Source organism: Salvelinus alpinus, chromosome 4 (assembly GCF_045679555.1).
Source record: "Salvelinus alpinus chromosome 4, SLU_Salpinus.1, whole genome shotgun sequence".
Taxonomy (NCBI): Eukaryota; Metazoa; Chordata; class Actinopteri; order Salmoniformes; family Salmonidae; genus Salvelinus; species Salvelinus alpinus.
The window spans coordinates 71,247,314-71,264,070 of record NC_092089.1 but is presented as its reverse complement, the minus strand read 5'-3'; the positions used below and the strand labels follow the sequence as shown (position 1 = coordinate 71,264,070).

At 44.6% G+C, this 16,757-nt stretch overlaps 1 protein-coding gene across 1 annotated transcript in view; it reads right to left on the bottom strand.

Moving 5' to 3' along the window:
- Window positions 1-2,692, bottom strand: part of LOC139574338 (large neutral amino acids transporter small subunit 3-like) — a 34,792-nt gene extending 32,100 nt beyond the window's left edge. The window contains exon 1 of the mRNA XM_071398827.1: window positions 2,413-2,692. The gene's annotated coding sequence lies outside the window, so the exon portion shown is untranslated. The remainder of the gene's footprint in view (window positions 1-2,412) is intronic.
- Between the last annotated feature and the right edge of the window lie 14,065 nt (window positions 2,693-16,757).

Here is a 16,757-nt window from a genome sequence, read left to right as displayed (position 1 = left end):
GATTACCGACCATTTCGAATCGCACTGTACCTTCTCCGTTATTTAATCTGGTTTCAGAGCTGGTCATGGGTGCACCTCAGCCACGCTCAAGGCCCTAAACGGCATCATAACCGCCATCGATAAGAGACATTACTGTGCAGCCGTATTCATCGACCTGGCCAAGGCTTTCGACTCTGTCAATCACCACATTCTTATTGGCAGACTCGACAGCCTTGGTTTCTCAAATGATTGCCTCGCCTGGTTTACCAACTACTTCTCTGAGAGTTCAGTGTGTCAAATCGGAGGGCCTGTTGTCCGGACCTCTGGCAGTCTCTATGGGTGCCACAGGCTTCAATCCTCGGGCCGACTCTCTTCTCTGTATACATCAATGATATTGCTCTTGCTGCTGGTGATTCTCTGATACACCTCTACGCAGACGACACCATTCTGTATACTTCTGGCCCCTCTTTGGACACTGTGTTAACTAACCTCCAGACGAGCTTCAATGCCATACAACTCTCCTTCCGTGGCCTCCAACTGCTCTTAAACGCAAGTAAAACTAAATGCATGCTATTCAACCGATCACTGCCCGCACCTGCTCGCCCGTCCAGCATCACTACTCTGGACGGTTCTGACTTAGAATACGTGGACAACTACAAATACCTAGGTGTCTTCTTAGACCGTAAACTCTCCTTCCAGACTCACATTAAGCATCTCCAATCCAAAATGAAATCTAGAATCGGCTTCCTATATCGCAACAAAGCATCCTTCACTCATGCTGCCAAACATACCCTCGTAAAACTGACCATCCTACCGATCCTCGACTTCGGTGATGTCATCTATAAAATAGCCTCCAACACTCTACTCAACAAACTGGATGCAGTCTATCACAGTGCCATCCGTTTTGTCACCAAAGCCCCATATACTACCCACCATTGCGACCTGTACGCTCTCGTTGGTTGGCCCTCGCTTCATACTCGTCGCCAAACCCACTGGCTACAGGTTATCTACAAGTCTCTGCTAGGTAAATCCCCGCCTTATCTCAGCTCACTGGTCACCATAGCAGCACCCACTCGTAGCACGCGCTCTAGCAGGTATATCTCACTGGTCACCCCCAAAGCCAATTCCTCCTTTGGTCGTCTTTCCTTCCAGTTCTCTGCTGCCAATGACTGGAACGAACTGCAAAAATCTCTGAAGCTGGAAACACTTATCTCCCTCACTAGCTTTAAGCACCAGCTGTCAGAGCAGCTCACAGATTACTGCACCTGTACATAGCCCATCTATAATTTAGCTCAAACAACTACCTCTTCCCCTACTGTATTTATTTATTTTGCTCCTTTGCACCCCATTATTTCTATTTCTACTTTGCACATTCTTCCACTGCAAATCTACCATTCCAGTGTTTTACTTGCTATATTGTATTTACCTCGCCACCATGGCCTTTTTTTGCCTTTACCTCCCTTATCTCACCTCATTTGCTCACATTGTTATTAGACTTATTTTTCTACTGTATTATTGACTGTAGGTTTTGTTTATTCCATGTGTAACTCTGTGTTGTTCTATGTGTCGAATTGCTATGCTTTATCTTGGCCAGGTCGCAGTTGCAAATGAGAACTTGTTGGAACTTGGTTAAATAAAGGTGAATTTTTTAAAAATTGTTTCTGCAGTGAGGATTCGTCCTCTTTATATAATAATTGTTTAACCTATTACCCGAAAAACGTTGTTTTGAGCAAAAACAAAAAAGACCAGTAGTACCAGTATGCAAATCAGGGAGACAAAATGAACGGTTCTTTCACCGATGCGATTCGCGACGTCCGCCAAAAAGATCCGTTCAAAAATAACCATTCGTTCGCAAAAACAATGGTTTTCAGTCACAGGACAAGCTACCTGCCTGCCGTTGGCGCGTGAGAACGTTCCGTAGTCGTTACGCTCGTTACTGTGAACTCAGACTTCGAATTTTCATTATACGATGTGTGACTTGCACCACGTTGTCCTTAAATAATGTGTGAATTCTACAGTTGAATTTTGAATTGTTTTAAATTCCAAAGGGCCAGCAGGTCAAACGAACGACGAAAATGAACGAGTCACTCGGAAAAATGAATAATGACTCGTGTCAATAAAAGAGTCATCCAAAAAGAACGAATCAATCGCAAACTGAACATCACTACTAAAAAGTAGTCCTGCCCTAATTAACCGCCATATTTATTGTCATCAAAACATACAAGCAAATTTAACATAACAAATCCGAGTATTATCATTGCAATAACGCATTAACAAGCACATATACCTCTGAAAGTAACTAAAACACCATACATTCGTCAGCTAGTGCTTGCCTTTGTGGGTATATTTGGCACTTGCTAGCTTTTAGTGTCATTTTTAGATACAAAGTCAACAAAAAATATGTTGAAGTTTCTAATAAAAATGATGACTTACTTCAGCTCTTTTTCTTAGGAAAAATAAATGTCACAACGTTGACAGAACGTTTCTTGAAGCTGTAGAAACACTTCTCTACGATTTCGATTTCTTCTCTTCCCCTCCTAAAGCAAAACACGACTCTGATTTATATCAAGCCTACCCCGTGTTCTTCGCGTGTAGTTTCTGGCACCGCATAATGTACACTTTTTTCGTCTACTCCCTCTCTCTCCCTTTTCTCTCTCCCTTTTCTCCCTCCCTTTTCTCCCTCCCTCTCCAAATTTGACTTCGTAACTCGCTCCGTCTGTATTTTTTCTTCCTAGAATCCTAGCCATCCGCCCCCTTTGTCACCCGGTCACATTTTTACTTTGGACGCATGGCTTTATCTACCAGCGAGGAATATGTTAGGTGCCCGCTACCTGTAGGTTAGCCTCCTGGAAAAAGGCAATGATGAAAAAGTGAGAGTGAGGAGAGAGGAAGAGGATGTTCAGCTCTTGACATGAACCCCCGAAATTAAAATAATACAACTATACATATATTAGAATGGGTGACATGGGTTCAATACGTTTCATTAAGAGATTATGTTTCACATATTTTCACCTCTATCTGTGAGTCATGTTACAATGTTGAACAACTGCCACTGCCGGTGCCACGACATTCTTCGTTCAGGTTTAACGGCGGTTGGCATCCAATAAATATTGCATTACCGCCTCCTAGTAGACTGGAGTATAAATCCCTTATACGTTGCTTGAAAAAAAATTCTACATCGACAAATACCCTACCATCTAACACTACACTCACAAAAAAAATAAACATCACACTACCCCACTATTTAAATCTATTTAGTCATTCCTCAGGCCAACAGCCTGAAAGGATGGGACACCACCACTTAACACACCCTGTAACTAAATGTTGCACACCCAAATACCTCTCTGCAGCTGCCACCACAACCTCAATTTCTGCGACTTACATTCCATCCCTGCAGTACAGTTGATAACCACTGCTAGAAATGCTAAAAATCCAATCTTACTGAAAGATAATATCACTTGTTGGCCTATCCCTCTGTACTGGTACATATCTACTACTCACATCACTCCTCCCAGGATCCCTCCCCCTTGACCCATCTTCCTCTACTTTCTTCACTGCCTCAGCATATGACAACTTCTGCACTACTCTCACCCTGGAAACCTCAACCTGTCTCTCTCTCACCGAACATTTCTGATCCCCAGCCCCATGGGCACCCTTACAATTAACACATATCACTACTTTCCCCAATGCTCCACATTCCTTTGTCTCATGCCCTTCTGCACACTTCTCACACCTAGGAACCTCCCTCCTACACACTGCTGCCACATACCCATAAGCTTGACACCTGTAACAACGTAACTTATACGGCACAAAAGCTCATACAGGATAACTTATATATCCTAACATCACTAGAAACATTCTTTGTGTACCCTTCCAATTAAATGGCGTAGATTTGTGCGGGCCCGGTCCGTGAGACCTGGGTGACACCTGCTAGCCAGAAATGGTAATGCAACAACTGCATGTCTGAACTTAAAGAGAGCAATAGTAATGAGCTAGCTAGATCAATGAGCCAGAAGTTAAACCGGATGTATAAATTGAAGCATCCGGTTGTTGTTTCCACTCACCAGCAAATATGCTGATGAGAGGAAGCCCAGTGACCCGAAGTGGGAGATGATGGAGAGAGACGTATTTTGGCCAATATACTGCTAATTTTCTCAGCGATGAAACATTTAATCTCAATGCAATTTTCTGTTCCCAAAACTAGAATCTGTAGTGTAGGCGTTCCCTAGTGGAAATATGCAAATACATGCTTGAACACACCAATAGGACCTCGCTAACTCGTGCTTGATCAGCCCACTATGATTAATTTGCTCGCATTGGAAACGACAGGTTGTGGTCTATCTTGGGTTAGCTATAAAAAATCTTCGGTAATGGTGTCTTTTTGTAGGCACTCCGCCATGGCTCGTTGCTGGCCAAAGCTTATGGGAAAATGAACGGGTTCCATGAGATAGTCTACACCAGCTAATGTCACTTTTTGTGAATTTGAAGCATTTATGTAATCAAAATAGGAACATAAAGTGCATAAAGGAATCATTATTCATAAAGGTTGTGTTAACAGACTGATATCTCATATAACAAAACATATGAGATATCCTTTAGCCTGTTTTAACCTCAGACTTTATTTTCGGTGTTTATCCCAAAACCCAATTCTTTCCCCATTCATTTCCCCCATAGGAATGGCCGAATGAACCAGCGGTAACTCATGTCTGGTTTTTAGGAGTACAAGCTGGCGAGCTCTATAAGTCTCTTCAACAGCATGGAGGTCCTCACCTCCATGCACTATAGTAACTGATTGTTATACAGCTGTGATCTACAGCTGAGGAAAAGCCTATCTGTTTTTGAGGAATATGGTATCGCTATTGTGCTTTAACCACAACAGCAGTGGAAACATCGACAGGGCTGTAGTGGAGCTGGTTGAGAGTTAAGTTCTTTGGTGTCCACATCACCAACAAACTATCATGGTCCAAACACACCAAGACAGTCGTAAAGAGGGCACGACAACAGCTTTTCCCCCTCAGGAGACTGAAAAGATTTGGCATGGGTCCCCAAAACCTTAAAAAGTTATATAACTGCACCATCGAGAGCATCCTGACCAGTTGCATCACTGCCTGTGTTGGGGGTTACCCTGGGTGTCGGGTGTGGGGCTACATCAATGCCATGATTACTGTATATATGTGATGACCTTTGTATGCTTGCAAAGCGCAATGGGAAGGTACTGGGTAAATGGAGATGTACTGCTTTAGTTCTCAGGCTGAGAATTGTCTGCACCTGCTGATAGTCACGCAGCCTCAAGGCCTAGATAGCAGAGTGAGAAACCAGTCTAGACATGTTTTTCTCATCTTTGATACTTTGTATCTAATCCAATGCAACAATGTTAAGGTATGATTGATGGTAGGTTGCCTACACCCACTAGTATAAGGAGCTTTGTCTCCTGTTTCGCCACAGAAATCTTTACTATAGACTACTGAGGTATTCTGTATGTGAAACTGTCTGCAATTGGTTCCTGTGTCTATGTCATCTATCTGGAAGACTGATTGTTGAAGGAAACTTACATCACCCAATGCAAAGGACAAACCAACATTTGGCGAGCTAACCAGGAGTGAGTGACCCCTGCGTCTGGATGATCTTCGTTCCACTGTGCAGCGCATTCAAATTATAATGTAAGCAGACGCCTGTTAAACCAACAGTCTGAAATTTTAAAAAAGCACTGTGGTTGATGACTGATTCCAGTATGTAAGTGGCACCTCACTCATGGGGTTGATAATTACAGGAACAGTCGATACCTACATTTATTTATAAGCCCGTAAACGATGTATATGTGATAAATGACACAGAATCCCAGGTGTAATAGTTAGAAATTCCTGAGGGTCTAATGGAACCTTGTGTGAGGAACTTGGTTATAGATTAGGATGAACCAAGTCAGTACTGAGGTACTGGGTGACAAGTGATTGAAAGTGTTTTATGCGCATGGTGTTCTTTCCTGAGGGAAGACACTGGATTTGTGTATGGTGTTCTTACCTGAGGGAAGACACTTGATTTGTGTCTGGTGTTCTTACCTGAGGGAAGACACTGGATTTGTGTATGGTGTTCTTACCTGAGGGAAGACACTGGATTTGTGTCTGGTGCTCTTACCTGAGGGAAGACACTGGATTTGTGTCTGGTGCTCTTACCTGAGGGAAGACACTGGATTTGTGTCTGGTGCTCTTACCTGAGGGAAGACACTGGATTTGTGTCTGGTGCTCTTACCTGAGGGAAGACACTGGATTTGTGTCTGGTGCTCTTACCTGAGGGAAGACACTGGTTTTGTGTCTGGTGCTCTTACCTGAGGGAAGACACTGGATTTGTGTCTGGTGCTCTTACCTGAGGGAAGACACTGGTTTTGTGTATGGTGCTCTTACCTGAGGGAAGACACTGGATTTACGTATGATAGATAAAAAAGGAGCTGATGAGACCAGGTGAGTAACTAACGCAGGTGAAATCAATGAACAAAAATGATAGACATGGCTATGTTCAAGAACACAAAGAAACAGGGCTACGTTCAAGAACACAACGAAACAGAACACAAGATTGTGTGGTGATAATATATGTATTATTATGGATTTATAATCAGCTATAACGGGGCGGTCATTTCTGAAACAAACACAACAGGAGAGTTAAACCAGTTACAGAGTTAAATTGCTGTGATAGAAGAAAACTGAGGAAGGATCAACAACATTGTAGTTACTCCACAATACTAACCTAATAGTAACCTAATTGAATGAAAAGAAGAAAGCCTGTACAGAACAATAATATTCCAAAACATGCATCCTGTTTGCAATAAGGCACTAAAATAAAAATGCTAAAAATGTGCCAAAGAAATGAACTAACTTTATGTCCTGAATACAAAGACTTATCATACAGTGATACCTAAGACCCGCTTGTCGTAAATTGTGCTAAATATTGTTTCCCAATTATTATTTTTTGTCTATTTCTCTGTGCTTTGATTGGTGGGGAAAAAAGGTCTACACTACTTTTTTTAATGACAACATTCGTTCAGAACAATTAGCTTGATAGCAAGAGAAAATGTCGCTCTCAAAAAGTATCAAAAGAAAGGTGGATGATGAAAATCGAAGTTTCAGGGAAGAATGTACAGAGAGATATGGATTCATCTTACCATATTTTCCCAATGCCAAGCCAGTGTGTCTTATTCGCAACGCAAATGTCGCTGTTTGCAAAGAATTCAGTCTCCGACGTCATTCAAAGTGTACTTCCAGCCCCAGTCAGAGGCCCGATGCGTTAACTGCAATCTACATGCACAGCTTTTTTTGCTGACATATTCGGGTTAAATCTCCAGTTACAAGAAAGAGGGAAAACAGTGGTGGACATGGTGGAAAAACTTAAGGCCTTTACTGGGAAGCTTGAGTTGTTCGATTTGGACTTGTCATCTACTGCACTTGGGTACACTGGAGAAACGACAGGCAGAGGGACCAGGCCGCAGCATGGAAGATTTCATCAAGCAGCTGAGGGACAACTTTTCAACCAGATTTGAAGACTACAGCATGCCCAGTGATATCATTGCGTTTGTACGTGATCCTCTCATAGTTGCCCAGGTGGAGAGTTCTCCCTCCTTGCTGAGAAAACAATACCCTCGCTGGATGAGGCCGCAATTCAAACTGAGCTGATGGAATTCCAGACATCGAGACAAATCAGGGATGCGCTCAGGAGTGCTGAGTCCTTGTGTACGTTGTGGTTGGCATGCTCAGAGAAATACAGCACAATAAAGAAACGTGCATTTTATGTGCTAACAATGTTTGGATCGACTTACACCTGCGAGTCATCATTTTCCTCTATGAACACAATATAGACTCAGGACATATTTCTTTATTGTGAAAGATGCTGTTAAGCCTTATAGCCTAGCTCAGCCAGTTGTTATTATATATACAGTAGACCTAGGCTAGGAAGAAATAGATTCCAATTAAGTCCTCCTGTTGTTTGTAAAGTCAAATAAAAAAATGAAAAGTATTGTTGAAATGATTTACTCGACTGCTGTAGGTGTTCTCCATCTGTTGCTGTGCAACACTTGCATAACAAGTTAGCTATATTTTCAGCACCAGGCGCTGTTCACCTCCTATTGATTGCGATGTGGTTGCAGCTTCACGTTTCAGCACCACAAAATGGTCCGCTGACTGCATTAGTAGTTGACTGTCTCCTGCATGCTCTTTCCTCATGAATGAAATTAAAATGTAACTTTTGCATTATTTAGGTAGGATAGCTTCCTTCTTGGGACATTGGATTTGGGAGTTTTTTCATCTCGGGTCCGATATTTTTATTATGAATATAAAAACTTTTATGAAAAAAATATTCACAATTCATTTGATTTGTGGGTCAAACAATATTGTAGGCGAGCCAGATTTGAAGACAACAGCATGCCAAGCTTGACCCAATCTCCCATCCTTGCCCACCGAAGCCAAGCTTGTCCCAACCTCCCATCTTTTGGCACCCTAACTTCTTCTCAGACACATTTACACTCAGCCATACATCGACTTACTCATCCATTCTCCTTCGTTCACGTACAGCATATGTCGGTCCGGGACGCAAAAACGGGTTCGAGATTTTAATTATTAATATAATTTTTTTATTAAAAAAAATTGGTGATATTTGGCCCCCGAAGACCTCCAGTTTAATTATGAATATTTTTTTCATAAAAAATATTAACATTAATAAAAATCTTGAATGGGAGGTTGGGACAAGCTTGGCCTGGCAAAGAGTGAAGGAAGGATTTACAATGTAATTTTATTTATTTTTGTGACTTGCAAACCTGCTGTGAACTGAATGAAAGTTCTGGCGAAATAAGAGAGTGTCGCGTGACTAGGGGGGTTTCTAGGTATTATATTTCTATGTTGGTGTGTGTGTGTATGGTTCCCAATTGGAGGCAGCTGATAATCGTTACCTCTAATTGGGGATCATACTTAGTGTGTCCTTTTTCCCACCTGCGATGGGGGATATTGTTTTGTATGAGTGCCTATGAGTGGGGAGCTACGTATTTCACGATCGTTATATCTTTGTTTTGGAAGTTTCACTATCATTAAAATTTGGAACTTTACTCACGCTGCGCCTTGGTCCAATTATTCATACGACCGTCGTGACAGAGGATGTCAAGTCATTATTATTCCTTGTTTGCCATTATAGCTAAGATCCTACGGTGGTTATTAGTGAGAGTGGAGATGGGTTCTATCCGAGGGATTGGGACGGGTGGCTGGGAGGGCATCAGACACTTCCCTGAAGTATGTGTGGTGCCTTCTCTCGTCTCACTTCGGTCTTTCTGTGGACCCACTCTCTCCAAGTAGAGCCCCACCAGCCACTATACTTTACAAACTGACCACAGTATTTAAGTGTCAGGCTTTCTCCAATATATTTACAATGACATAATCCACAGACTTTTGGTACATTAGAAGAGGATTGGGGATGAAAAGCACTAAAAAGGCATAGCGCCTCATGATATAAAATTAATTTAGAAAAAATGAAATAATGGCAATAAACATTTTAACTCATGGTCTACACCAATCTTTTAAGCGGACCACAAAAAAATATAATACCTGTAACGCTCGTCGTCATATTCCTCCTCCTCGGATGAGGAGGAGCATGGATCAGACCAACACGCAGCGAGGTATGTTGACATAATGATTTATTAGACAAAACGACGAAATAACACTTTAGAAATACAAAATAACAAAACGAACTAAACAGACCTAAACTTACGAACTTACATGAAACGAAGAACACACGAACAGGAACAGACAAACTGAAACAGTCCCGTGTGGTAACATGTACTGACACGGAAGACAACCACCCACAAACAAACAGTGAAAACAGCCTACCTTAAATATGGCTCTCAATCAGAGGAAAGGTCAAACACCTGCCTCTAATTGAGAACCATATCAGGCAACACATTAAACCCAACATAGAAACACAACACATAGAATGCCCACCCCAACTCACGCCCTGACCAACTAAACACATACAAAACAACAGAAAACTGGTCAGGAACGTGACAGAACCCCCCCCCCCTCAAGGTGCGAACTCCGGGCGCACCCCTAAAACTCAAGGGGAGGGTCTGGGTGGGCATCTGTCCGCGGTGGCGGCTCCGGCGCAGGACGAGGACACCACTCCACCATTGTCTTTGTCCCCCTCCTTAGCGTCCCTTGAGTGGCGACCCTCGCCCCCGACCATGGTCCAGGAACCTTCACCAAGGCCCCTCCTAAATATAAACAACTCAGGACAAAGAGGTAGCTCAGGACAGAGAGGTAGCTCAGGACAGAGAGGTAGCTCAGGACAGAGAGGTAGCTCAGGACAGAGAGGTAGCTCAGGACAGAGGGGCAGCTCAGGACAGAGGGGCAGCTCAGGACAGAGGGGCAGCTCAGGACAGAGGGGCAGCTCAGGACTGAAGGACAGCTCCGGACAGAGAGGCAGCTCTGGACTGAATGGTTGCGTCGGACGAGATGCAGCTCCGGACTGGAGGGCAGCTCATGACTGGAGGGCAGCTCATGACTGGAGGGCAGCTCATGACTAGAGGGCAGCTCATGACTAGAGGGCAGCTCGTGACTAGAGGGCAGCTCGTGACTAGAGGGCAGCTCGTGACTAGAGGGCAGCTCGTGACTAGAGGGCAGCTCGTGACTAGAGGGCAGCTCGTGACTGGAGGGCAGCTCGTGACTGGAGGGCAGCTCACGACTGTAGGGCAGCTCACGACTGTAGGGCAGCTCACGACTGTAGGGTAGCTCATGACTGGCTGGCGGCTCTGGCAGCTCCTGACTGACTGGCGGCTCTGGCAGCTCCTGACTGGCTGGCGGCTCTGGCAGCTCCTGACTGGCTGGCGGCTCTGGCAGCTCCTGACTGGCTGGCGGCTCTGGCAGCTCCTGACTGGCTGGCGGCTCTGGCAGCTCCTGACTGGCTGGCGGCTCTGGCAGCTCCTGACTGGCTGGCGGCTCTAATGGCTCGGGACAGACGGGCGGCTCTAATGGCGCTGGGCAGACGGGCGGCTCTAATGGCGCTGGGCAGACGGACGACTCAGACGGCGCTGGGCAGACGGACGACTCAGACGGCGCTGGGCAGACGGACGACTCAGACGGCGCTGGGCAGACGGACGACTCAGACGGCGCTGGGCAGACGGACGACTCAGACGGCGCTGGGCAGACGGACGACTCAGACGGCGCTGGGCAGACGGACGACTCAGACGGCGCTGGGCAGACGGACGACTCAGACGGCGCTGGGCAGACGGACGACTCAGACGGCGCTGGGCAGACGGACGACTCAGACGGCGCTGGGCAGACGGACGACTCAGACGGCGCTGGGCAGACGGACGACTCAGACGGCGCTGGGCAGACGGACGACTCAGACGGCGCTGGGCAGACGGACGACTCAGACGGCGCTGGGCAGACGGACGACTCAGACGGCGCTGGGCAGACGGACGGCTCAGACGGCGCTGGGCAGACGGACGGCTCAGACGGCGCTGGGCAGACGGACGGCTCAGACGGCGCTGGGCAGACGGACGGCTCAGACGGCGCTGGGCAGACGGACGGCTCAGACGGCGCTGGGCAGACGGACGGCTCAGACGGCGCTGGGCAGACGGATGGCTCAGACGGCGCTGGGCAGACGGATGGCTCAGACGGCGCTGGGCAGACGGATGGCTCAGACGGCGCTGGGCAGACGGATGGCTCAGACGGCGCTGGGCAGACGGATGGCTCAGACGGCGCTGGGCAGACGGATGGCTCAGATGGCGCTGGGCAGACGGATGGCTCAGATGGCATCAAATCCCCGACATGTTCCGTCGGGCGGATGTCGTGCCTCATGCACCAAACCAACAAATCCCTCATTTCTCTCTCCTTCAATTTCCCCATTAGATCCTTTACAGTCTCTATTTCGCTCACCTCCAATACTGCCCTCACTGGCTCTGGTTCCATCCTTGGCTCCTTCTGGTCAGCAGGGGAAGTTGGCTCAAGTCTTCTACTTGACCCAGCTACACACCCCTTTAGGCCCCCCCCAATAAATTTTTGGGTGAGCCTCTCGGGCTTCCAGCCGCTCTGCCTTGCTAGCGCCTCATAATGCCGCCTCTCCGCTTTGGGGCGGCGACACTCCTCTGGCTCTGCCCAGGGTCCTTCTCCGTCTAGAATCTCCTCCCATGTCCATTCCTCTTTGTACCACTGCTGCTGTTGCTGTGGCCCATTTCCCCGCTGCTTGGTCCGGGTTTGGTGGGTGGTTCTGTAACGCTCGTCGTCATATTCCTCCTCCTCGGATGAGGAGGAGCATGGATCAGACCAACACGCAGCGAGGTATGTTGACATAATGATTTATTAGACAAAACGACGAAACACGAAATAACACTTTAGAAATACAAAATAACAAAACGAACTAAACAGACCTAAACTTACGAACTTACATGAAACGAAGAACACACGAACAGGAACAGACAAACCGAAACAGTCCCGTGTGGTAACATGTACTGACACGGAAGACAACCACCCACAAACAAACAGTGAAAACAGCCTACCTTAAATATGGCTCTCAATCAGAGGAAAGGTCAAACACCTGCCTCTAATTGAGAACCATATCAGGCAACACATTAAACCCAACATAGAAACACAACACATAGAATGCCCACCCCAACTCACGCCCTGACCAACTAAACACATACAAAACAACAGAAAACTGGTCAGGAACGTGACAATACCAATTGCCCCACCAAATACATTATTTTAAAAAGTATACTCGACCATAACTGACTTTATATGGGCAAATAAAATAAATAGGCCATTTTACATGTCCCTATGTCTGAGGGGGGTTTGAACCTTCCTGACTTGGAATTGTATCAACTTTTACTTGTGACATATTGTTAGGAACCATGGATACATATTGAAGATGCGCATGCTCATCCCCAGAATCTCTTCGTGTCTATTTTCAAAGAATGGAGCTAAGAACATTAACAACGTCATAGTTAACATTATAGCAATATGGAAGAACGGATTCTACAAGAACCAATATCACTCTCTAAATATCCCCCCTATTCATTGGATAGCTTTTCAGAATTCACTGCTAAATTGGCACACAAGGAAAACTAAAGGCATCGAAATCGTAAATGACTTGATAACAGGAAATACAATTATTTCCATGACAGAATTAAAAGCAATGTTGGACATTTTCAAAAACATACAATTTAAAAGTTTTATATCACGAAATTTAAATCTGAATTTTTTTGAACATCAGAGCAATGTTGAGGGAATTTTATTTGTGTCAGAAAATTATGCTCATATGATAGGTAAGGTATACAAAACCTTGAAGAAAGCCTATCCAAAAAATATAATCTATTGGAACCAAGACCTAACAATAACTGATATTGGCACAAGATGGAGGGACTATTGGAACATAACTAACAAAATTACACTTAATGAAAACGTACACTTTATCCAATATAAACTAATGTATATATTTATTATACAGTCCAAATGTACAAATTCTGCAGCACAATTGCAGAGTCATATGTCTTAAGTGTAAAACTAACAGTGGTGACTCAATGATTCATGCGAGTGCGATAAAGTCCAAAAGTTAGAAAGTTGGCTGTCAGAAGTTTTACAATATAATGTACTTTTAATCCGTCTATCTGTATATTTCAAGACACCGCGGGTATGGTGAGATACCCAATCGGTTGGACCGTACTATTCTCGTCAATTATTAAAAAAACAAAAAAACTTTTGCTTAAAAACTGAAAATCAAGGGGCAGGAGGAAGAATCAAATATTGAAAGTGTGTGGGCGACAGAGAAGTGCAGAGTGGCGCAGTTTGAGGTCATGTGGAATAGTCTTGCAGGCGCTGGAGAAAAAGGCGGTGGAAGCATGTGGGTCTGGGCAGGGGTGATGTCGTTGATGTTTGTGTGTGTCTGTCTGTCTGTTGTCTTTTGTCTGTGTTTGTTCATATTTGGAAAAATATAATAAAATATTACACACAAAAAAATCTGCTTTATCTAGTGGTCGCATCGAGGACTACAGTTGTTGCTAATTGTAGTAGTATAGCTAAGCCTAACCCTTTTCCTAACCTTAAACTCATTCTCCTAACCTGCTACTTTAATTCACTGAACCTGCTGCGTTATTTCGTTAGTCCCTGATGTTATGGAAGGTTAGGATGGCTTTCCATCAATATATTCCCTCCAAAAGGCACAGGTTAGGGGTCAAGTGCTTTGTTATGTGTGACACGAAGACAGGATTTGTCCAGGACATTATAGTCTACACAGGGTCCACCACTGACATCCAGCATTATGAGGGGCTTGGAGTGTCCGGGTCTTTGAGGATTGGTGCAGCAGTCCCACACTCTTCCAGCATCTGCTCTCCAACAGCACAGGGGCCTGTGGCACAGTCCGGTAAAACAGGAAAGGGATGCCAACATTCGGAAGCAGGAATATGAAGAGGGGGGAAGTGGAGTTAAAGGAGAACAGTCAACAGTGGCATGAAAAACAAGACGTCCGTGTCCTTGTCGGCCACAGGGAAGGTGGACCACCTAACGGGAGAGAGAATGATCCAACCAGACTGTGTGCTTGACCATAACCTCAAAATGGGGGCAGTGGATAAGGCGGACATGATAAACAACTTTGTGAAATGATCTCGGAAAACTACCAAGTGGTCCAAGAAGATATTTTTTCCATCTGATTGACTTTGCTGTCCTCAATGGTCACATAGTTCACCACCAGCTAACAAGTCAGATGATTACGGAACACATAAAAAAATAAAAAAAATTGACATACAGTTCCATTATGCAATTATACTGAAAATATCTCACCCACCTACCAACTCCCTCATCACCCTCTCCACTCCCTCTCACCCGTAGGTGAGGTGATGACCTACCAAACGTACAGAGATAACCTTATGAGAGAGCTGCTGGAGGAGCACCACACCCTTCGGCGTCCATCCACTGGTGGTCGTCCTACTGCAGACAATTCCCTACGCCTTACTGCTCAGCGTTTTCCCTCCGAAGTCCCTCAAACTGCGGCTCAAGGCAGTCGCACATGGAGGCAGTGCAAAGTCTGCCTGTCCAGCACCAGGAGAAGGAAGCAGAGGAGGTTGACAAAGTACTTGTGACACACCCCTGTGTGTTGCGCCATGCTTTGGGGAGTACCATACGCTCAAGCTCTATTGCAGCAATTACTGACTGACTGACTGGCTGACTGACAGGTGACCTGCAATGATACTATGCTTTTCAGGGGTGGGGAGAGAGCTGCCAGGGGTGTAGTAAAACAAATGTTAGTTTTTGTCGTTCAACCACCATCAATACTTGAATAAAATAGACAACCATTACATATAGGCCAATGTCGTTTCTTGCTGTTTTTCCTCCAGTAAAAGTCTAAAGGAGTGCATGTTCAAACAGTAGATTGCTAGCATACAGCAGCTGTCCAGTTCCAGTGATGATGTTCAATAATGCTCACTACTGTTTGTGTGTGTGCTTTAAATGATTAGTAATTAGCATACAATATCAGGATATAGCAACAAAACCATATTACAATGAAATAGCATAATAGCTAATACTGCAATAAAAATAATAAGTTGCATTGAAAAAATCAATCACAATTATGACCGATATAAGAAACACTAAAAAAAGAGTTCCACAAGACGGCAGAGCAGAGCACAGCTATGCTAAACAGGCCAAATGAATACACAGGCCAAGGTTATGATAATTGGAACTTCTGTGAAAAGGTTAATTGTGTTGTTTGTTATAGTTGTTCTCATTTTAATGAATACATGAAAGTGACAAAAGAGTAATTTCTTAATAAATCAGACTTTTTACTCACTGTAGGTTCCTCCTTGCTGCTCTTACAACTGCAAAGAAAATGGTGTCCACCAAGTCTTCTCTTATGGGTATGTGGTTGTCGAACCCAGTGGTTCCTTTCTTTTGATTTATGTTGTTTTATTTATATATTATCTCTGTCAGTGTATATACTATATCTGCAAACATGGTGCGAATTATGGGGGAGCCAGGGGGAGCTCAGCTCCCCTGAATGAGAAGTTAGCTCCCCTAAATGAGAAGTCAGCTCCCCTGAATGAGAAGTTAGCTCCCCTAAATGAGAAGTCAGCTCCCCTGAATGAGAAGTTAGCTCCCCTAAATGAGAAGTCAGCTCCCCTGAATGAGAAGTTAGCTCCCCTAAATGAGAAGTCAGCTCCCCTGAATGAGAAGTTAGCTCCCCTAAATGAGAAGTTAGCTCCCCTGAATTTACATTTACATTTAAGTCATTTAGCAGACGCTCTTATCCAGAGCGACTTACAAATTGGAAAGTTCATACATATTCATCCTGGTCCCCCCGTGGAGAATGAACCCACAACCCTGGCGTTGCAAGCGCCATGCTCTACCAACTGAGCCACACGGGACCACGAATGAGAAGTTAGCTCCCCTAAATGAGAAGTTAGCTCCCCTGAATGAGAATTTAGCTCCCCTAAATGACAACTTTGACAACCATTACCTATTTCTAATGGTAAATTAACAATTATCCTATTTGTTTAAAATGCAGTGGTAAATATGAAAATAAAAGCTTCCAATAAAACGAACACCCCCACCTCTCTTTCATCGTTTAAACAATGTATTTACATGTGTCAGCTTCAGCTGAGCTCCACTAATACAGGACTAGTAACGCTTTTTTCAGAAAATTAAATAATAGTATTATATATCGATTTTTCCCCCAGATTTTTTTCAGAGTTCACCTTTTTTATTCAGATACTTCCCGCGGCTATGCCTACAGCTAGACAGCAATGTGCATCCAATCCATCCAAC